This window comes from Bubalus bubalis, chromosome 5 (assembly GCF_019923935.1).
Source record: "Bubalus bubalis isolate 160015118507 breed Murrah chromosome 5, NDDB_SH_1, whole genome shotgun sequence".
NCBI classification, from domain to species: domain Eukaryota; kingdom Metazoa; phylum Chordata; class Mammalia; order Artiodactyla; family Bovidae; genus Bubalus; species Bubalus bubalis.
The window spans coordinates 75,695,089-75,718,527 of NC_059161.1; the positions used below are offsets into that span (position 1 = coordinate 75,695,089).

General features: G+C 38.8%; 1 pseudogene; it reads left to right on the forward strand.

Moving 5' to 3' along the window:
• The first annotated feature begins 6,167 nt into the window (after positions 1 to 6,167).
• LOC102388943 overlaps positions 6,168 to 23,439 on the forward strand; it is a 37,791-nt pseudogene continuing 20,519 nt past the window's right edge.

A 23,439-nucleotide genomic window follows, 5' to 3' on the forward strand; every position in this document is an offset into this window, starting at 1 on the left:
TTCAGGTAACACACAACAGCACAGTAAATATATCAATACACATAAAGAGAACTGCAGTTAACTTTTTTTTGAAGAGCTATTAACTTTGCAAAGAAGATGGAGTGAGTCCTCCAGAATCTGCATTTTGAAATCAAACTTTCTAAAGTGATAGAATTTAGGTAGAACCTTTGGATGGTGATTAGGATTAGAGGAGGTCTTTGGCGTGGAACACTATACATGAGATTGGTGCCCCTGGAACACTAACAATAGTATTTGCTTCCTTTTGCTGCAATTTGTTCTTCTTTATTCCATGTTCTCTCTGAGAATGAGTACAATATACTTTGTTTCTTTGTAGCTTCTGGGAGTGGCCATCAGTCCTCGCTGGTTTCTGGCTTGCAGCTGCATTAGTCTAACTGCTGCTTCTCTGGTCACAGAATATTTTCTCTAGGTGTCTTTGTCTTTATTTGTATTTTCTTATTCTTAAACAACATCAATCATATTTCATTGAAGCCCACCAAAACGATCACATCTTAACTTGATTACATCTGTTAGACACCTAATTCCAAATAAAGTAAGACTTTTAGGTCTTGGCTGTATGGATTCTAAAAATTGAGGACACTGTTTGACACATAACAGTGCACATTGCAGCCTCTCAGCTTTTTGTGTTTCCCAAGTGTTAAATATATTTACCCAATCCCAACATCTCCCAAAATTTCACCCTTTTCAGCATGCACTCTAAGGCCCAAATTTTATTAAATGCCTTGTAAATAAGTTATGGGTGAGATGCAGCTTCTTGTCCATCCTTGGGTAAAATTCCTATTCATGTGTGACCCTATGAACCAGAAAACAAAGAATGTGCTTCCAAAGTACAATCTTAATACATACGTAGAACAGACATTACCATTCAAAAATGGAGAAAGAGAAAGAAAAATGAGTCTCAAGTCTTAAACTCAAAACTCATGAGGAGAAATCTCATTAGATGCCAATTTAGAGAACACTTCTCTATGGGGAAAAAAAAAAAAAAAAAAAGCCCATTGGGGACATCCACAACTTTCAACCCACCAGAGAAGTGAGCCTACTTTCTCAGCTGAAAGAAGTCCTGTTATCAGAGCTTTATCTCTGGACACATTCCTCCTTTATGTGTATGATGCCTGTCCTTTTCTGTCCATGCTGAACGCATTTTTGCTAGTATAAAGTTCTCAAAATCCTTGTCAGTCTCTTGTGCTTTAATACATATAAGTTCTCAGCCATGTGGATAAAACACAGATCATCCCTGGATAGCAGCATCTCTATTTCAGTCTTGTGCTGTGCCGTGCTAAGTCGCTTCTGTCCTGTCCAACTCTCTGCGACCCCAGGGACTGTAGCCTGACCAGATCCTCTGTCCATGGGATTCTCTGAGCAACAATACCAGAGTGCGTTGTGATTTCCTTCCTCAGGGGATTTTCTCAACCCAGGAATCAAACGCCCATCTTTTAAGTCTCCAGCATTGTCATGCAGGTTCTTTGCCACTAGCTCCACTGAGAAATTTCAAATTATATCCCACTGACTTCTTAATGACTGATGATTCATTCTTCCATTTACAACTCACCTCACGTATTTTATGCAATCAGCAAGAAGAAATTAGATGAATCTTCCATAATTGGGTTGGCAGTCTCCTGAACTAAATATCCAAGTTCACCTTGGATATTTTGTATGGTGGTTAAATTTGTATCAATTTGGCCAGGTTATAGTACTCAGTAGCTTGGGCAAACCCGTTTGGCTGTTTCTCTGAAGGCATCTTAAAGATATGCTGCTGCTGTTGCTGCTAAGTCGCTTCAGTTGTGTCTGACTCTGTGCGACCCCATAGACCGCAGCCCACCAGGCTCCCCTGTCCCTGGGTTTCTCCAGGCAAGAACACTGGAGTGGGTTGCCATTTCCGATTAACATTTAATCACAGACTTTGAATAAAGTAAATTATCTTTCATAGCATGGGTGTATTTTATCCATGCTGTTGGAAGTTTTAAGAGAAAATATTGAGCTCCTTCCAGGAATAGGAACTCTGCCTCTCAAGATTTCCAAAGGAAAACCTGCAACACACACCTTTCCTGAATTTTCCAGGCTACCACCTACCCTTCAGGTTTTAGACTACAAGTCTTCATAATCACATGAGCCAGATCCTTAAAACAAATCTCAAACTCTGTGTGTGTGTGTGTGTGTGTGTGGTGGGGAGTTTGGGAACTCTGTATTTTCCACGCACATTTGCTATTAACCTAAACCTGCTTTAAAAGATAGACTTCATTTTCTAATGAAGTAATTTGTAGAATTATGTGTGTGATTTCCTAATCCATTCTCCATAATATGCTTCTTTATTTTAGTGTTAGGAAATCGCAGTTTGTATCTGGAGATATGACTTGCTAGTAAGGATTACGTGTCTATCTTCCCTTGAAGTTTGTATCCACAGGAATGTTTAGTGGCAAGATAATTGCCTAAGAAGATAACAAATTAATAAAAACTAAGTTTTAATAACAATCTATACTACATTTCAAGATATTGTATAATTAATATGTGCAATCTTCACAAAGGGCCTTATTACTGGGTATGATGGTGGTTTAATTGCCAAGTCATGTCTGACTCTTGTGACTCTATGGACTGTAGAATGCCAAGCTCTTCTGACCATGGGATTCTCCAGGCAAGAATACTGGAGTGGGTTGCCATTTCCTTCTCCAGGAGATCTTCACAACCCATGAACTGAACATGGATCTCCTGGGTTGCAGGCAGATTCTTTACTAATGAACTATGAGGGAAGACCATAGAAAGGAAGCTCATATACTGAGTATATGATTGTAGATATTTCACACATGAGATGGAAGCCACACAACTCATAGTATATCACTGAAGACCTCACATCTATCCCATTGTTATGACAAAACTTAAATTCTTACTAGTCTGTCTCTAAATACTGTGCCATTTACAAAAATGTTATGTTACTTCTTAAATGCACAGGGTATTTTATATAAAATTCTACTCAATTTTATATAATACAGCAATACATGAAAAGAAGTAGAAAAAAATGGCGGAGGAGTAAAATGGGGAGGTGTCCAGCTTCCCCACAAATACACCAAAAACTCATTAAGATATTGAACAACGCTTACAAAGCAGCCTCTAAGAGACAATAGAAGACCACAGGCCTCCAGGGTGGCGAGCTAAGCTCACTGGAATGAGGTAGGACAAAAGATAAGACATAAAAAGTGAAAAGAAGAGATGCAGAATTTCAGGATGGGAGATTTTGCCTGAGACTGAATCACTGAGGTGGGAGCATTGAGTCCAAGATCCAAGACTGCTAGAGAACTCCTAACTGCACACACACACCCATGGAAACTAAGGAAATTAATTACTGATAAAATCCACAAAGGCCTAGAACTGTAAACAGAGCCTGGTATCACTGGGCTGCCAATGGCATACTCTTTAGAAAACTTAACCCAATCAACTGGCAAGACAAAACCACAAAAATAATATCAGCCACAGGATTCCCACAGACACTCCAAATTATATTGCCTCACACAGACTTCTTCATTAGGGAAAAAAAAAAAAAAAAAAACAATAAAACACTCACTTCCTCCACTACAACACAGGCTCAAGCACCCCTAACAAGAAATCAACACAAACCGCTGAAACAACCTTTCCCACTGAGAGCAAAAACCAAAAGGAATAAGGGATACATCCCTAAAGTCTGGGAAAAGGAGACTTCAAATGGAGTAAGTTAGATTAAAACAAACAACAACAACAACAAAAAAAGACACAGAAATATAGGACAAATGAAGAAACAAGGTATAAACTCACAAGACCAAATAAACAAGGAGGAAATAAGAAAACTACCAAAAAATAATTCAGAATAATGACAGTAAAGATGTTCCAAATCCTCAAAAATAGGATGTAGAATATGCAAGAAACAATTAACACAGTTAATACAATTACCAAGGACATAGAAGAAATAAAGAATAAATAAATATATAAATAATAAAGAAAAATGAATAACACATTTACTGAAATTAAAAATACTCTAGAAGGAACCAATAGTAGAGTAACTGAGGTATAAGAACAGATAAGTGAGCTAGAAGACAGAATGGCAGAAATAACTGCTGAAGAGAAAAATAAAAGAAAAAGGATGAGAAGAAACCTATGACAGATTTAACTCACCAATGTTTGAGTTATAGGGGCCTCAGAAGAAGAACAGAAAAAGAAAGGCACTGAGAACATTTTTGAGGAGATTAAAGTTAAAAACTTCCTCAACATGGGAAAGGAAATAGTCAATCAAATCCAAGAAGCAGAGTCTAATACAGGATAAACCCCAGGAGAAAGATGTTGAGACACATACTAATCAAGCTAACAGATATTAAACACAAAGATTAAAAGCACAAAGTATAAAACACAATATTAAAAGCATCAAGGGAAAAGAAACAAGTAACATACCATGGAAAACCCATACAAGTAACAGCAGATCTTTCTGCAAGCCAGCAGAGACTCTGCAAGCCAGAAGGTGATGTCAGGATATATTTAAAATACTGAAAGGAAAAAAAAAAATCTACCATCAAGTCTACTCTATCTAGTAGGGATCTCATTCAGAACTAATGGAGAAATCAAAAGCTTTACAGAAAAGCAAAATTTAAGAGAATTTAGGACCACCAATCCAGCATTACAACAAATACTAAAGGGACTTATATAAGTCATAAACAAAAAAGAAAGGAAAGACCTACAAAAACAATTTAGAAAATGTCAATAGAAGTATATATATCTATAATTACTTTAAATGTAAATGAACTAAATCATCCAACCAAAAAATATAGACTAGATGAATGGATACAAAAACAAGACCCATATATTTGCTGCCCACAAGAGACCCATTTCACACCTAAAAACACATACAGTTTGAAAGCAAAAGGATGGAAAGTGATACCCATGGAAATGGAAATCAAAAGAAGCCAGAGTGGCAATTCTCATTTCAGATATAATACACTTTAAAGTAAATAATATTTCAAGAGATAAAAAAGGACTCTGCATAATGATCAAGGGGTCAACCCATAAAGAAGACATAACAATTGTAAATATCTATGTATCCAACATAGAAGCTCATCCTTGCATGAGGGAAATACTATCAGATATAAAAATGGAGCTCAAGAATAGCACAATAATTGTATGTGGCTTTAACACCCTGCTTATACCAATGGACAGAGCATGAAACACAGAAAATCAATAAGAAAACACAAACTTTAAATCAAACATTAGGCCATTTAGATTAATTGATATCTTCAGAATTTTCCATTCAAAAATGCAGAAGAATACACTTTCTTCTCAAGTTCACATGGAATATTCATTCTCCATGATAGACCATAGCTTGGGCCACAAATCATGCCTCAGTAAATTTCAGAGCATTGAAATTGTACCAAACAATTTCTCTGACCACAGTGCTACAAGACTAGATATCAATTACAGGGAAAGAACTGCAAAAAACACAAAAGCAAGGGTAATAAGCAATACGTTTCTAAATAATAAAGAGGTAACTGAAGAGATCAGAAGGGAAATCAAAAGAGTCATAGAAAGAAATGACAACAAAAACACAATGACACAAAACCTATGGGATGCAGCAAAGCAGTTCTAAGAGGGAAGTGTATAACAATGCAATCTTACTTGAAGATACAAGAAAATTATAAAATAGACAACCTAACTCTACACCTAAATCAGCTGATAAAAGAACAACAGCAACAACAACAAAAAGCCAAAAATAGTAAATGGAAATAAATTATAGGGATCAGAGCAGAGATGAAAAAGAAATGAAGGGAGGCAGTCCTACGATGGCAGAGGAATAGGACGGGGAGACCATTTTCTCCCCCACAAATTCATTGAAAGAACATTTGAACGCTGAGAAAATTCCACAAAACAATTTCTGAATGCTGGCAGAGGACATCAGACACCCAGAAAGGTAGCCCATTGTCTTCGAAAGGAGGTAGGAGAAAATATAAAAGATAAAAAGAGAGACAAAAGAGGTAGGGACTGAGATCTGTCCAAGGAAGTCTTAAAAAAGAGAGAAGTTTCCAAACACCAGGAAACACTCCCACTGGCGGGTCTGTAGTGAGTCTTAGAACCTCAGAGGGCAACATAACCAGGAGGAAAAATAAAGAAGTTAATAATTAAAACCCCTAAATTACCTGCCAATGGCAACTCTCAGCGGAGAAACAGCCCAGAGGCTCGATTCTGCCACTAGCAAGCAGGGGCTGGACAGGGAGGAACCGGATGCATTGCTTAGGGTAAGGCCTGGGCCTGAATGCCCTGAGGGCAATCTGAGGGAACTAAGGTGAGATAGCAACCCAGACTGTGGGACAGTCAGAGAGAGACAGAAAGAGAGAGAGAGAGAGAGAGAGAGAGAGAGAGAGAGAGAGAGAGAGAAACTATCCCATGAAAGCCCTAACCTAAGACTCTGCCAGGCCTGCTCACAGAGCTAGCAGACTGCGGACTGACCCATCCCCTGCCAGAGACAGGCAGGCAGGGGCAGCCAGATCCAGAAGGGGGCAATAGTGGTCCCAGAAAGGCATCATTTACCAAACTGCAAGCAGGCTTTGTTGGTAACCAAGACTACTTGGGATTCTGGATGGTTGACATCTACCAGGAGGGTCACAGCCAGAGATCAGCTCCCCATAAGAGACACCCGGCACACCTGAGAAGGAGCATCCATTGTCCACTCAGAAAACTGAGCGGCTGGGATGCGGAAGGCGATAAGATGCACCCCCTACCTGGGAGTGACTGTGCTCACCAAGCACCTAGTCACCTGAGCTGCTCGGACCTAGGAAGGGCACCAAATGCAGGCCCAACCAAGTCTGCACTTTTATGGAGTACCTGAGAACCTGAACCTGAGCAACTTAGACCTGGGAAGTGTATGCAACCCAGGGCCTGGCTCAGATAGTTCCCAGCAGAGCAACATAGAGCCTGAGAAGTGTAGAATGAAAGCATACACATGGTGAGTGGGGGCAAGCCCAGGGCAGCTGAAACCCTGTGAGCACTTCCCACACACGCCAGTGATATTTGTTTGTAGTGTTGATCCCTCCCGACAGCACAGCTGAACAAGTGAGTCTGAAAAAGTGACCACCATCGCTCCCTTGTGTCAGGGCAGAAATTAGATGCTGAAGAGACCAGTAAAAAGAAGAAGCTAAATATTGTCACCCTGCTTATTTAACTTATATGCAGAGTACATCATGAGAAACGCTGGGCTGGAAGAAGCACAAGCTGGAATCAAGATTGCCGGGAGAAATATCAATAACCTCACATATGCAGATGACACCACCCTTATGGCAGAAAGTGAAGAGGAACTAAAAAGCCTCTTGATGAAAGTGAAAGAGGAGAGTGAAAAAGTTGGCTTAAAGCTCCACATTCAGAAAACTAAGATCATGGCATCTGGTCCCATCATTTCATGGGAAATAGATGGGGAAACAACGGAAACAGTGTCAGACTTTATTTTTTGGGGCTCCAAAATCACTGCAGATGGTGACTGCAATCATGAAATTAAAAGACACTTACTCCTTGGAAGAAAAGTTATGACCAACCTAGATAGCATATTAAAAAGCAGAGACATTACTTTGCCAACAAAGGTCCTTCTATTCAAGGCTATGGTTTTTCCAGTTATCATGTATAGATGCAAGAGTTGGACTATGAAGAAAGCTGAGCACCGAAGAATTGATGCTTTTGAACTGTGGTGTTGGAGAAGACTTTTGAGAGTCCCTTGGACTGCAAGGAGATCCAACCAGTCCATTTTAAAGGAGATCAGTCCTGGGTGTTCATGCTAAAGCTCAAACTCCAGTACTTTGGCCACCTCATGCAAAGAGTTGACTCATTGGAAAAGACTCTGATGCTGGGAGGGATTGGGGGCAGGAGGAAAAGGGGACGACAGAGGATGAGATGGCTGGATGGCATCACCGACTCAATATATATAGAGAGACTCGATGGACGTGAATTTGAGTGAACTCCGGGAGTGGGTGATGAACAGGGAGGCCTGGTGTGCTGCAATTCATGGGGTTGCAAAGAGTCGGACACAACTGAGCGACTGAACTGAACTGAACCGAACTGACATATATCACGTTTCCAAAAAACAGAAAATTAAAGTGATGAATGTTAATTGGGGAAAAAAAAAAAACAAACAAACACTGTTTTCTTTCTACATTGACGGTCTGAGAAGAAGTGTCAGGATTTTGGTTTCTGATGAGAATGGAAAAGAAAGAAAAAGAAGTCAGTTGAAACACAAGGTAAAATCGGTACTTTCATCTCTTGACTAAGATGCTAATTTAGTCAAACATGGTTAGCACTTTTGCACTTAAGGAAAATTCATTTAATAAGTCTCTATAGTTTTCTATCAAGAGAATCCACATGCAAATTTTATATGATATGACTTACAAGACATAATTTGACCTTCAATATCAAGGACCTCTTTACATACTTCAATCATCTGAATTTTCTATAACTTTTCTTTTCCTAGAAACCATCATGTAGTGAGTGTAATTAACTGAATAAGAATGTAATTCATATAGGTAATGTTAATTTCTAATTTGATTATATAATGAGGTAAAACATTATTTCTATTTTTTTATTCCAAGGGAAACACTGTAAATATCCAGTAATAAAACACGGACGGCTATATGGTTCATACAGTGGATACTTTCCAGCACGTGTAAATCAAGTTTCTCTATAACTGACCAGTATTTTGTGCCTCTTTCACAATATTCCTGGGATTACCTGGCTTGCACAGCAGAAGGATGGTCTCCAGAAGAACCATTCCTCAGTAAGTAAACTTATTTAAGTTTATATGCATAAATCTTTGAAAGAGTCAAGATAAAAAAGTATACAACTGTGTACAGTTAAGTGTTGTGTAACAACAGTAAGGACAAGGGATAAGTTCTATGAAAAAAAAACATGCAAATAGGTCTTCCCTTTACTAGAGGCTCTTCATGTAAATCCTGTGAGATAGAGACTTTATAAGAATATCTGCATCATTTATAATACTTTAATCATAAACTAAAGAAAAATAATATTGAATGTTTTCATTTTTAACAAATGTGATAGTAGTTTCATTTTTATTGTTATGTATTATATTTGAATACTACTGCATTCACATTTAAATTCTAGAAGGTTAATCTTTAAGGTTCTATTTTAACAAATTTATTTTTTTATCATATTATTTTTATGATCCTTAGGAGAATGTATTTTCAATAATTTGGAAAACGGATATACCCCAAGTAGTGAAAAAAAAAGTTGTACAGGGTGAAACTGTAAGAGTTCACTGCTATGAAGGCTACAGTCTTCAAAATAATCAGAACACAATGACCTGCACAGAGAGTGGCTGGTCTCCTCCTCCCAGATGCATCCATGTCAGTGAGTAAACTGGGCTGAGATCCCAGTGTGTTCATAATTTTCTAAGACTCAGCTGTATTATACACTCCAAAAGTTTATATCAAATTCTTGTTTTGCCAAAGGACCTATTTAATTTTATTGTTTACAAGTGTCTATGAGTGTACCTATAGGCTTCTTGATAAGCATATAGCAAAATACATGTATTGATAGACATTAGTCAAGAAAATAGGAAAATATCCACAAAGAAGAAACCTGTAAAAGCAGAGTGAGGTCAGAAAGATGGCAGGAGTCTCACTGTCTCTCCTAATATAAACACAGACTTTGACCATCATTTGTGGATAAGAGGATCTTTGCAGGGGGTCCGGAGTCTAGCAGAGACATGACAGCATGCTGCTAAAGCACAAAGTTTGAAGACTGGATGCCTCACTGAGGGTTAGAGCAGTAGCCTCATTTTGCCCCTGAAGTGGCACTGCTTAGTGCCAAGACAGATCTCTCAGCACAGGATTTTACCTGTGGGGAAAATAAGAGCATGTGAGCAAGGGCAGCATCCTCATCTTCCAGCCCTCTTCTCTCTGCCTTTATCCAGCACACTGGGGTCACCTGCATGGCTGGAGGGTGGGGAGAGGCCAGGAGCACAGCATCCAGGGCTAGAATTCTTCAAGGGACATGGGTCCTACTGACCACATGGAGACCCCACCAGGGAGCCCCAAACCATTGCAGACACCATGCTTGTGGTCCTGCTCACCCCTGGACCCCTCATCTCATCCACATCCCCCTCCCCAGGGCCAGCTGACTAGGTCCCCACGGTGGCATCTAAACCTTTGCAGATGGCCTGTGGTACATCTAGAAGCCAACCTGTCCCTGTGGGTCTGTGAGAAAGCACAGGAATGTGAGCATTTGGCATTGCCCCCAGGGAAGCAGCCAGGAAACTGTTGGCACAGAGACTGTCTTTGCTGCATTGGTAGAAGCATATGAGCTTCAGAATTCTCTCCTAGGAGGAATTGAGTACATGGGACAGGTGTCTCCTTAAAAAAGGTCTGAAAAGTCTCAAAATCCCTATCAATGTGACAGTGTACTTCCCTCCTCAGGTCAGTCTGTAAAGACCGAAGGGAGTGACTGCTTCTTTAAATGCAAACACACCAACCTGAGACTTCAAGGGACACAGACATCAAAGGACTAAAATGTTAACAGAGAAACACAATAGTTTTTCAGTTACTTACCCCCAAAAATGGATATGGACGATTTTTATGATTAGTAATTCAAAGTAATTGCTTAAGAATTTCATTGAGATAGAAGAAAACAGTGGACAAGGAAATGGCAATCCACTCCAGTATTCTTGCCTGGGAAATCCCATGGACAGAGGAGCCTGGTGGGCTACAGTCCATTGAGTCTCAAAGAGTCAGACACAACAGTAGCTATGTAGCATGCACTCATGCATTCCTTTATATTTACAGTAATTATTGATAGATAAGGATGCATTAATACTGTCTTTTGTAACAGGATGTTTTATAGTTCCCTAATCCCTTTCCTCAGACTGCTTGCCTTTTGAATTCATGATTTTTGTTATAATAGTGTAACAATACTACTATAACTTTATAATAGTATGCATTTAATAAACTTCTCTTCACCAGTGTGAATCTAGTATGGATTCCTACTTTGTTTACCATGAGATTTACATAAAGCATCTTTCAGAGAGAGCAGTGTGTTTTATGCTAATAATATATGAACACAACCATATATTAAATCTCCTTCCTTTTCCCCTTCTCCATTTTATCTTTTTGATGTCATGATTTGCCTCTTTTTATAGACTGTACTTAATTAAATAGATAATTGTAGCTATAGTTACTTTTATATTCTTGCACTTTAACTCTTAAATAGTTGTTTAACATTCCATATCAAAGTACTATAGTGTTCTGAATGTGAATGTGCACTTAAATTTACCAGTGTACTACGTATTTTCATGGAATTCATTAGCATTATTTTACTTTAGCTTGAATAATTCCTTTTAGTGTTTCAGTAAGGAAGGTCTGTGTGCCTGCTCAGTTACCTCAGTTGTGTCTGATTCTTTGTGACCCTATGGGTGGCAGCCTGCCAGGTTCTCTGTCCATGGGGTTCTCCAGGCAAGAATACTGGAGTGGGTTGCCATGTTCTCTTCAAGGAAGGTCTAGCTGTGTTCAATTTTATCAGTATTTGTTGGTCTGGTGAAGTCTTTATATTCTTTTTTTTTATTATTCTTTTCTTTTCTGAAGGATATTTTCAAATATTCTTCTTTGGCAATTTTCTATTTCAGCACTTGGAATCTATCATCCCACTTTCTCCTGGCCCACTAGGTTTCTGCTGAGAAATATTCTTAGATCCAAATGAAGCCTCCTTAGTAAATTCCTGGTGAGGAAGCAACAGTTAGAACTGGACATGGCACAACAGACTGGTTCCAGGTAGGAAAAGAGTACATCAAGGCTGCATATTGTCACCCTGCTTATTTAACATATATGCAGAGTACATCAGAGTACATCATGAGATCTACTGTATTTTCTGCAGCACACTGAGTTATTTAAAACAGCTATTTTGAATTCTTCCTTGGATAAATCACAGATCTCAAATCTTCAGAGGTGAATACTGAAGATTTTTATACTTTCTTGGTGTCATAATACTTTGGGTTCATATTCCTTGAAGTTTTGTGGTGCTGTTTTCTAATTAAAGTGCCAGTCTCTTTTGGGTGAGAAATAACTTCCTTCAACATGGCTAAAGACTTTGCAGCTATCTCACATCTTCTATAGTGGCACCTGCTGACACTTCTGGAGAAGGCAATGACAACCCACTCCAGTACTCTTGCCTGGAAAATCCCATGGATGGAGGAGCCTGGTAGGCTGCAGTCCATGGGGTCGCTAGGAGTCGGACACGACTGAGCGACTTCACTTTCACTTTTCACTTTCATGCATTGGAGCAGGAAATGGCAACCCACTCCAGTGTTCTTGACTGGAGAATCCGAGGGACAGAGGAGCCTAGTGGGCTGTGCTCTATTGGATCGCACAGAGTTGGACACGACTGAAGTGACTTAGCAGCATCTGTAACTTCTCATCCCTGTTTTGTCAGAATTTCTATGCTTCATCTCTTGTCTAGACACATTAGTACACCAGAAATTGTACTGACAGCCTGTCATTTGTTTCCCCCAAAGTAGCACTACATCTTAATCTTGTGTTTCTGTACTGGGTCATAGATTTAAGCCAAATTTCTATGCAAGCTCACTGATGGTCTGTCAATGGTTGTTCTTCCCTCTAAGTCAATTGTAACCACAGGGATCTGGCCACAAGTTGGAAGGGTAGGTGAATGAAGCAGACAGAGGTCCTCCTGTGAAAACTTAGGCTTTCACAGAAGGATTAGCTCCATGCATGAATTTTTAAAATAGGTTCCAGGACTCCTGGAGTGCAGCTGAGAGGGAATTGCAATGGTTCATGAGCCACTGTAGACATCACAGTCAAGACAGATATCGGTCTGCCTTTTACCTCATGCATGCATGAGCGAGCCTCCTCTTGGGCCCTTTGGCATATGGAATTTTGGGGGTGGGTGGTTGTTTATTTTATATTTATTTATTTTTAATTGAAAGATTTACAGTATTATGTTGGTTTATACCAAACATCAACAAGAATCAGCCATGGATTTACTCATGTCCCCTCCCACATGAACATCCCTCCCAGCTCCCTGCCCATTCCACCCTTCTAGGTTGTTACTGAGCTCTAGTTTGAGCTCCCCGAGCCACAGCAAATCCCCATTGACTGTCTATTTTACATATGGTAGTGTGAATTTGCATGCTAACTCTCTTCATCCATCCCACCCTCTACTTCCTCCCTGGCAGCCATGCCCATAAGTCTGTTCTCAGTGTCTGTGTCGCTATTCATTTCAGTTAAGTCGCTTAGTCATGTCCGACCCTTTGCGACCCCATGAATCATACCACGCCAGGCCTCCCTGTCCATCACCAACTCCCGGAGTTCAGTCAAACTCAGGTCCATTGAGTCGGTGATGCCATCCAGGCATCTCATCCTCTGTCGTCCTCTTTCCCTCCTGTCCCCAATTTCTCCCAGCATCAGAGTCTTTTCCAATGAGTCAACACTTCGCATGAGGTGGCCAAAGTACTGGAGCTTCAGCTTCAGCATCATTCCCTCCAAAGAAATCCCAGGGCTGATCGCCTTCAGAATGGACTGGTTGGATCTCCTTGCAGTCCAAGGGACTCTCAAGAGTCTTCTCCAACACCACAGTTCAAAAGCATCAATTCTTCGGTGCTCAGCCTTCTTCACAGTCCAACTCTCACATCCATACATGACCACTAGAAAAACCATAGCCTTGACTAGACAGACCTTTGTTGGCAAAGTAATATCTCTGCTTTTGAATATGCTATCTAGGTTGGTCATAACTTTTCTTCCAAGGAGTAAGCGTCTTTTAATTTCATGTCTGAAGTCACCATCTACAGTGATTTTGGAGCCCCAAAAAATAAAGTCTGACACTGTTTCCACTGTTTCCCCATCTATTTCCCATGAAGTGATGGGACCAGATGCCATGATCTTAGTTTCCTGAATGTTGAGGTTTAAGACAACTTTTTCACTCTCTTCTTTCACTTTTCTCAAGAGGCATTTTAGCTCCTCTTCACTTTCTGCAAAAAGGGTGATGTCATCTGCGTATCTGAGGTTATTGATATTTCTCCCGGCAATCTTGATTCCAGCTTGTGCTTCTTCCAGCCCAGTGTTTCTCAGAATGTACTCTGCTTATAAGTTAAATAAGCAAGGTGAAGATATTAAGAAGAGGTGGCAAGAATACACAGAAAAAGTGTACCAAAAAGATCTTCACGACCAAAACAATCACGATGGTATGATCACTCACCTAGAGCCAGACATCCTGGAATGTGAAGTCAAGTGGGCCTTAGAAAGCATCACTACGAACAAAGCAGGTGGAGCTGATGAAATTCCAGTTGAGCTATTTCAAATCCTGAAAGATGATGCTATGAAAGTGCTGCACTCAGTATGCCAGCAAATTTGGAAAACTCGGCAGTGGCCACAGGACTGGAAAAGGTCAGTTTTCGTTCCAATCCCAAAGAAAGACAATGCCAAAGAATGCTCAAACTACCGCAGAATTGCACTCATATCACACGCTAGTAAAGTAATGCTCAAAATTCTCCAAGCCAGGCTTCAGCAATATGTGAACCATGTCTCTATTTCTGCTGTGCAAACAGGTTTTTCAGTACAATACTTCTAGATTCCATGTATATGTGTTACTATATGATATTTGTTTTTCTTTTTCAGATTTACTTCACTCTGTATACTAGGTTCTATGTTCATCCACCTCTTTAGGACTGACAAGTGCATTTCTTTTTATGGCTGAGTAATATTCCATATATTCCATATATGTAGCACAGCTTCTTTATCTATTCATCTGTCAATGAACATCTATGTTGCTTCCATGTCCTAGCTGTTGTAAATGGAACTGCAGTGAACATTGTGGTGCATGGGTCTTTTTCTATCTTGGTTTCCTCAGGGTATATACCTAGGAGTGTGATTAGTGGGTCATACAATGGTTTTATTCCTCATTTTGTAAGGACTCTCCATACTGTTCTTTATAGTGGCTGTATCAATTCACATTCCCACCAACAATGCAAGTGGGTTCCCTTTTCTCCACACCCTCTCCAGCATTTATTGTTTGTAGACTTTTTGATGATGGCCATTCTGACTGGTGTGAAGTGATATCTCATTATAGATTTGATTTGAATTTCTCTAATAATGAGTAATGTTGGGCATCTATTCATGTGTTTATTAGCCATTTTAGGTCTTTGGGAAAATGTCTGTTTAGGTCTTTTTCACACTTTTTTATTGGGTTGTTTGGTTTTTTGGTATTGATTTATATGCGTTGCTTGCATCTTTTTGAAATTAATCCTTTGTCAGTTGTTTCATTTGCTGTTATTTTTTCCCATTCTGTGCATTGTCTTTTCACCTTATTAATAATTTCATTTGTTGTGAATAAGCTTTTAAGTTTAATTATGTCCCACTTGATTATCTTTTTTTTTTTTTTTTCCGACTACTCTAGGAGGTGGGTCATAGAGGATCTTGCTGTGATTTATGACATAAGGTGTTCTGCCTGTGTTTTCCATCCATTTTGAGTTTATCTTTGTGTATGGTGTTAGGAAGTAGTCTAATTTCATTTTTTTTTCCATGTAGTTGTCAAGTTTTCCCAGCAGCACTTATAGAAGAGACTCTCTTTGCCCCATTGTATATTCTTGCTCCTTTTCAAACATAAATTATTCATAGCTGTGTGGGTTTATTTCTGGACTTTCTATCTTGTTCCATTGGTCTATATTTCCATTTTTCTGCCAGTGCCATACTGTCTGGATGACTATAGCTTTGTAGTCAATTCAAAGTCAGGAAGGTTGATTCTTCTAGCTGTATTTTTCTTTCTCAAGATTGCTTTGGTTATTCAGGTCTTTTATGTTTCCCTATGAATTATGAGGCTTTTTGTTCTAGTTCTGTGAAAAACACCACTGGGAATTTGATACACGTGGCATTGAAGCTGTAGATTATATTTGGTGGCATAGTCATTTTCACAATGTTGATTCTTCCAACCCCAGATAATGGAATAACTCTCCATCTGTTTATGTTGTCTTTGATTTCTTTCCTCAGTGTCTTATACTTTTCTGTATACAGCTCTTATTTCTCCTTACATAGGTTTATTCCTAGGCATTTTATTCTTTTTTTTTTTTTTTTTGCAATGGTAAATAGGATTGATACCTTAATTTCTCTTTCTGATGTTTCATTGTTAGTACATAGGGATTCAAGTGATTTTTGTGTATTCATTTTGTATCCTGTCACTTTGCTAAATTCACTGATCACCTCTTGTAATTTTCTGATAGTATCTTTTGGGTTTTCTATGTGCAGTATCATCTGTGTGCAAACAATGAGAGTTTTTCTGTTTCTTTTCCAATCTGGATTCTTTTTATTTCTTTTTCTCTTCTGCTGTAGCTAAGGCTTCTAAACAATGCTGACTAATAGTGGTGACAGTGGGCTCCCTTGTCTTTTCCTGATGTTAGAGGGTATGCTTTCAGTTTTTCACCATCGAGAATAATGTCTGCTCTGGGTTTCTCATATATGGCCTTTATTATGTTGAGGTAGTTTCCCTCTTTGCTCATTTTTTGAAGAATATTTGTCATAAATGGGTGTTGAAAATTTTCAGAATTTTTCTGTATTTATTTTGTTTACCATATGGATTTATCTTGCAATTTGTTAATATGTTATATCACACTGATGGACTTGTGTATACTGAAGAATGCTTGCATCCCTGGGATAAACCAAACTTGATGGTTGCTATCATGGTGTGCTGCTGCTAAGTCGCTTCAGTTGTGTCCGACTCTATGCAACCCCATAGATGGCAGCCCACCATGCTCCTCTGTCCCTGGGATTCTCCAGGCAAGAACACTGGAGTGGGTTGCCATTTCCTTCTCCAATGCATGAAAGTGAAAAGTGAAATTGAAGATTCTCAGTTGTGTCCAACTCTTAGCGACCCCATAGATGGAAGCCCACTGGGCTCCTCCATCCAAGGGATTTTCCAGGCAAGAGTACTGGAGTGGAGTGCCATTGTTTTCTCCATATCATGATGTACTATCTCTTTAATGTATTTTTGAATTCTGTTTGCTAGTGTTCTGTTGAGGATTTTTCCATCTATTTTCATCAGTGATATTGGCCTGTAATTTCCTTTTTTGTGTTGTCTTTGTCTGGTTTTGGTATAAGGATGATGATGGCCTTGTAGAATGAGTTTGGATGTGCTCCTTCGTCTGCAGTTTTTTGAAAAAGTTTTATAAGAATATTATTAGCTCTTCTTTAAATATTTGAGAGAACTCACCTGTGAAACCATCAGGCCCTGTGCTTTAATTTTTTGAGATTTTTTTTAATCACATTTTCGATTTCAGTGCATGTAATTGGCTTGTTCATAATTTCAATTTCTTCCTGGTTCAGCCTTGGAAGATTGAGTTTTTCTAAGAATATATCTATTTATTTCAGGTTGTCCATTTTATTGGCAAATATTTGCTCATAATAGCTTCTTATGATTATTTGTATTTCTGTTGTAATCTCTCCTTTCTCATTCCTAATATTGTTGATTTGATTCTCCCATTTTTTCTTGATGAGTTTGCCTAATTGCCTGTCAATTTTGTTTATCTTCTCAAAGAAGCAGCTTTTAGTTTTATTAGTCTTTACTGTTGTTCACATCCCTTCTTTTTCATTTATTTCTGCTCTTACCTTTAGAATTTCTTTCCTTCTACTTACTTGGGGTTTGTTTTCTGCCCTTCTTTATTGAGTTGTTTTAGGTGTAAATTAGGTTGTCTATTTGATGTTTTCCTTGTTTCTTCCTATAAACTTCCCTTTTAGAACTGCTTTGCTGCATCCCATAGGTTTTGAGTTGTTGTGTTTTCACACAAGCTTTGTATGGATCAGCAAGATGAAGTCCTCTCTGTCTCTTCCAATTTATCTTGAAACAGTAAATCACAGTTTCCGTTTATGAACTGATGAACACTCTTTCACTTATGATGTGAAACACAGACAAACTCTTTGAGCTGCTGTGTCAATAACAGGTAAAATTTATGTTTATGCAAATTTTATTCCTAATGATCAAAGGCCAAGGATGAAGGGACAACTGGGCTGCCCAGCCTGGGAGTCATGGTCTGAAAAGATAAGCCCCCAGAAATTCTGACTTAGAAGTCCAGAGTAATTTGTGCACAAGAAAGCCAGAGGGCTTAAGGAAAGAGAGTTTCTGTTCTTTAAAGGCACACAAAAATCTCACATGCTTTGTGTCCCAGTAAAGAGGCATCAATGGGAAAGAAGCTTGGGTTAGACTAACCTGTTTATCTTCGTGAAACTTCTAGAGATATAGAAGACGATTGGGATCCTAGATACTGGTGTCAGCCATCATGGGAGACAAGTGCCACTTTAGAGTTCTCCCTAACACACACATATATAGCTTACTAGCACCAGAGGCTAAACAACTCACCAGCATGACAGCACCAACCCCAAATTCCACTGGGCTCCACAGCTGCTACACCTGCATCTCACCCTGCTCTTGGGTGTGATATCACCAGCTCAAGTATGTTTAGGCCCTGAAGCCACCTCCATCAGCACTTCATCCTGCCTATGAGTAGGCTGGCAGCCACTACATGAGGCAGAGTCTGGCAGCCAACAGAGGAGGAGGTGGAACCCTTTCCTACCAGTGTACCCAGAGTAGTTGGCACTGACACAACAGAAGGGCACCCCTATAGCATCTAGATCTGCAGCCCAAATCCTACAGAGGGGACCATTCTGTTGGGCCCTATAGACTTCTACATAAGACCACTTCTCTAAGATCAGGAATATAATTAACTCTTAGAAATAAACACAGAGTTAGGTAAATAATGAGACAGAGAAATGCATTCCAAATGAAGAAACCAGACAAAATCTCAGAAAAGTCACTAATCAAAGTTAAGATAAGAAATCTACCCAAGAAAGCATGCAAGGTAATGACCATAAAGATGTTCAATGGACTCTAGAGAAGAATGGATGAAAACAGAATTTTAAGAATAAGAAAATATAAAGATTAACTACGCAGTGCTGAAGGATACAACACTGAAATGAAAAATACACTAAAAAAAAATTCAATAGCAGATTAGAGGATTCAGAAGAATGGATCAGAGGTCTGGAAGACAGGATAGTAGAAACTTCCCAAATAGCATAGGAAAAAGAAAAATGAATTTTAAAAATGAGGTTAGGTTAACAGACATCTGGGACAACATCAAGTGAAGTACCATTCTCATTATAGGGATCTAAAATAGAGAGAGACAGAGACTTATTTGAAGAAATAATAGCTAAACTTTTCTAACCTGGGGAAGGAAACAGACATTCAGGTTTTGAAATCAGACAGTCCCCTAAAGAGATGAACCTGAAGAGGTCCATACCAGGACATTGTATCATTTAATGGAAAAAATTTAAAATGTTGTCCCAAAGTAAATGGCAACTGCATCATATTTATCAATAATTACCTTAAATGTAAATGGGTTGAATGCACCAACCAAAAGACAAAGACTGGCTGAATAGATACAAAAACAAAACCCCTCTATATGCTGTCTACAGGAGACCCACCTCAAACCAAGGGAAACATACAGACTGAGAGTGAAGGGCTGGAAAAGATAGTTCATGCAAATGGAGACCAAAAAAAAGCAGGGGTAGCAATACTCATATCAGGTAAAATAGATTTTGAAATAAAGGGCTTGAAAAAAGACAACAAAAGACACTACATAATGATCAAAGGCTCAATCCAAGAAGAAGATATCACAATTATAAATATATATGCACCCAACAAAAAGGCACCTCAATACCTAAGGCAAATGCTAACAAGTATGAAAGGGGGTATTAACAGTAACATAATAATAGTGGGAGACTTTAATACCCCACTCACACTTATGGTTAGATCAACTAAACAGAAAATTATCAAGGAAACACAAGCTTTAAATGATACAATGGAACAGTTAGACCTAATTAATATCTATTGGACACTGCACCCCCCAAAAATGAATTTCACCTTTTTTGCAAGTGAGTACAGAACATTCTCCAGGACAGATCACATCCTGAACCATAAATCTAGCATTAGCAAATTCCAAAAAAAAGAAAACAATTCCAAGAATCTTTTCTGATCACAATGCACTAATATTAGATGTCAACTTCAGGACAAAAACTATTAAAAATACCAACATATGGAGGTTAAATAACATGCTTCTGAAAAACCAACAAATCATGTAAGAAATCAACAAGGAAATCAAAATATGTGCAGAAACAAATGAAAATGAAAACACAACAACCCCAAAGCTATGGGATTCAGTCAAAGTAGTGCAGCATTACATCTTACCTCAAGAAAGAAGAGAAAAGTTAAATAAATAACCTAATTTGACACTTAAAACAACTAAAAAAGAAAAAATTCAGAACCCCAGTGTTAGTAGAAGGAAATAAATCATAAACATTAGGGCAGAAATAAATGAAAAAGAAACAAAGGAGACTATAGAAAAAATCAGCAAAACTAAAAGCTGGCTCTTTGAGAGGATAAATAAAAGAGAGAAACCATTAGCCAGACTCATCAAGGAAAAAAAGAGAGAGAGAGAGAAGAATCAAATCAACAAAATTAGAAATGAAAATGGAGAGATCATAACAGACAACACAGAAATATGAAGGATAATAAGAGACTACTATTAGCAACTATATGCCAATAATATGGACAACTTTGAAGAAATGGATGAATTCTTAGAAAAGTAGAACATTTCAAAACTGAAGCAGAAAGAAATAGAGGGTCTTAACAGACCCATCACAAGCACAGAAATAGAAAATGGAATAAAAATTCTTTCAGCAAACAAAATCCAAGGACCAGATGGCTTCACAGGTGAATTCTATCAAAACTATAGGGAAAAGCTAACACCTAGGTGGCAAGAATACACAGAAGTATACGAAAAAGATCTTCACGAGCAAGATAACCATGATGGTGTGATCACTCACCTAGAGCCAGACATCCTGGAATGTGAAGTCAAGTGGGCCTTAGAAAGCATCACTATGAACAAAGCTAGTGGAGGTGATGGACTTCCAGGTGAGCTATTTCAAATCCTGAAAGATGATGCTGTGAAAGTGCTGCCCTCATTATGCCAGCAAATTTGGAAAACTCAGCAGTGGCCAAAGGACTGGAAAGGTCAGTTTTTATTCCAATCCCAAATAAAGGCAATGCCAAAGACTGCTCAAACTACCGCACAATTGCACTCATCTCACACGCTAGTAAAGTAATGCTCAAAAATCTCCAAGCCAGACTTCAGCAATACGGGGACCGTGAACTTTCCAGATGTTCAAGCTGGTTTTAGAAAAAGCAGAGGAACCAGAGATCAAATGGCCAACACCCGCTGGATCACTGAAAAAGCAAGAGAGTTCCAGAAACATCTATTTCTGCTTTATTGACTATGCCAAAGCCTTTGACTGTGTGGATCACAAGAAACTGTGGAAATTTCTGAAAGAGATAGGAATACCAGACCACCTGACCTGCCTCTTAAGAAACCTATATGTAGGTCAGGAAGCAACATTTAGAACTGGACATAGAACAACAGATTGTTTCCAAATAGGAAAAGGAGTATGTCAAGGCTGTATATTGTCACCCTGCTCATTTAACTTATATGCAGAGTACATCATGAGAAACGCTGGACTGGAAGAAGTGCAAGCTGGAATCAAGATTGCCAGGAGAAATATCAATAACTTCAGATATGCAGATGATACCACCCTTATGGCAGAGAGTGAAGAGGATCTGAAAAGCCTCTTGATGGAAGTGAAAGAGGAGAATGAAAAAGTTGGCTTAAAGCTCAACATTCAGAAAATTAAGATCATGGCATCTGGTCCCATCACTTCATGGGAAATAGATGGTGAAACAGTGGAAACAGTGTCAGACTTTATTTTTGGGGGCTCCAAAATCACTGCAGATGGTGATTGCAGCCATGAAATTAAAAGACGCTTACTCCTTGGAAGGAAACTTATGGCCAACCTAGATAGCATATTCAAAAGCAGAGACATTACTTTGTCAACAAAGGTTCGTCTAGTCAAGGCTATGGTTTTTCCAGTGGTCATGTATGAATGTGAAAGTTGGACTGTGAAGAAAGCTGAGCGCTGAAGAATTGATGCTTTTGAACTGTGGTGTTGGAGAAGACTCTTGAGAGTCCCTTGGACTGCAAGGAGATCCAACCAGTCCGTTCTAAAGGAAATCAGTCCTGGGTGTTCTTTGGAAGGAATGATGCTAAAGCTGAAACTGCAATACTTTGGCCACCTCATGCGAAGTGTTGACTCATTGGAAAAGACCCTGATGCTGAGAGGGATTGGGGGCAGGAGGAGAAGGGGACGACAGAGGATGAGATGGCTGGATGGCATCACCCACTCGATGGACATGAGTTTGGGTGTATTCCGGGAATTAGTGATGGATAGGGAGGCCTGGTGTGCTGAAATTCGTGGGGCCACAAAGAGTCGGACATAGCTGAGTGACTGAACTGAAGTGAACTGATCCTACTCAAATTATTCAGAAAATTGCAGAAGAAGATAAACTCCCAAATTCATTCTATGAGGTCACCATCATCCTAATTCCAAAATCAGACAAAGATGCCACAAAGAAAGAAAACTACAGGCCAATATCGCTGATGAACATAGACACTAAACTCTTCAACAAAATTCTAGCAAACAGAATCCAGCAACATATTAGAAAAATCACACATCAAGACCAAGTGGGTTTTATTCCAGGGATGCAAGGTTTCTTCAATATTTGTAAATCAATCAATGTGATACACCACATTAACAAATTAAAATATAAAAACCATATAATTATCTCAATATATGCAAATAAAGCCTTTAAAAAAAATTCAAAATCCATTTATGATAAAAACTCTCCAGAAAGCAGGCATAAAAGGAACATACCTCAACATAATAAAAGCCATATATGATAAGCCCACAGCAAACATTATCTTCAATGGCAAAAAATTAAAAGCATTCCCCATAAGATCAGGAACAAGACAAGGGTGCCCACTCTCACCACTACTATTCAACCTAGTTTTGAAAGTTTTAGTGACAGTAATCACCGTATAAATGGAAATAAAAGGAATCCAGATTGGAAAAGAAGAACTAAAGATCTCACTGTTTGCAGATGACATGATTCTCTACATAGTAAATCCTAAAGACACCACCAGAAAATTACTGGGGCTAAGAAATGAATACAGTAAAGTTTCAGGATATAAAATTAATACACAGATATCCCTTGCATTCTTATACATTAACAATGAGAAAACAGAAAGAGAAATTAAGGAAGCGATCCCATTCACCATTGTGATGAAAGGAATAAAATACTTAGGAGTAAGTCTACCTAAAGAAACAAAATACTTATATATAGAAAGCTATAAAACACTGATGAAAGATATCAAAGATGACACAAATTGATGGAGAAATACATTGTGTTCAGGGATCAGAAAAATCAGAATAGTGAAAATGAGTATACTACCCAAAGCAATTTGTAGATTCAATATAATCCCTATCA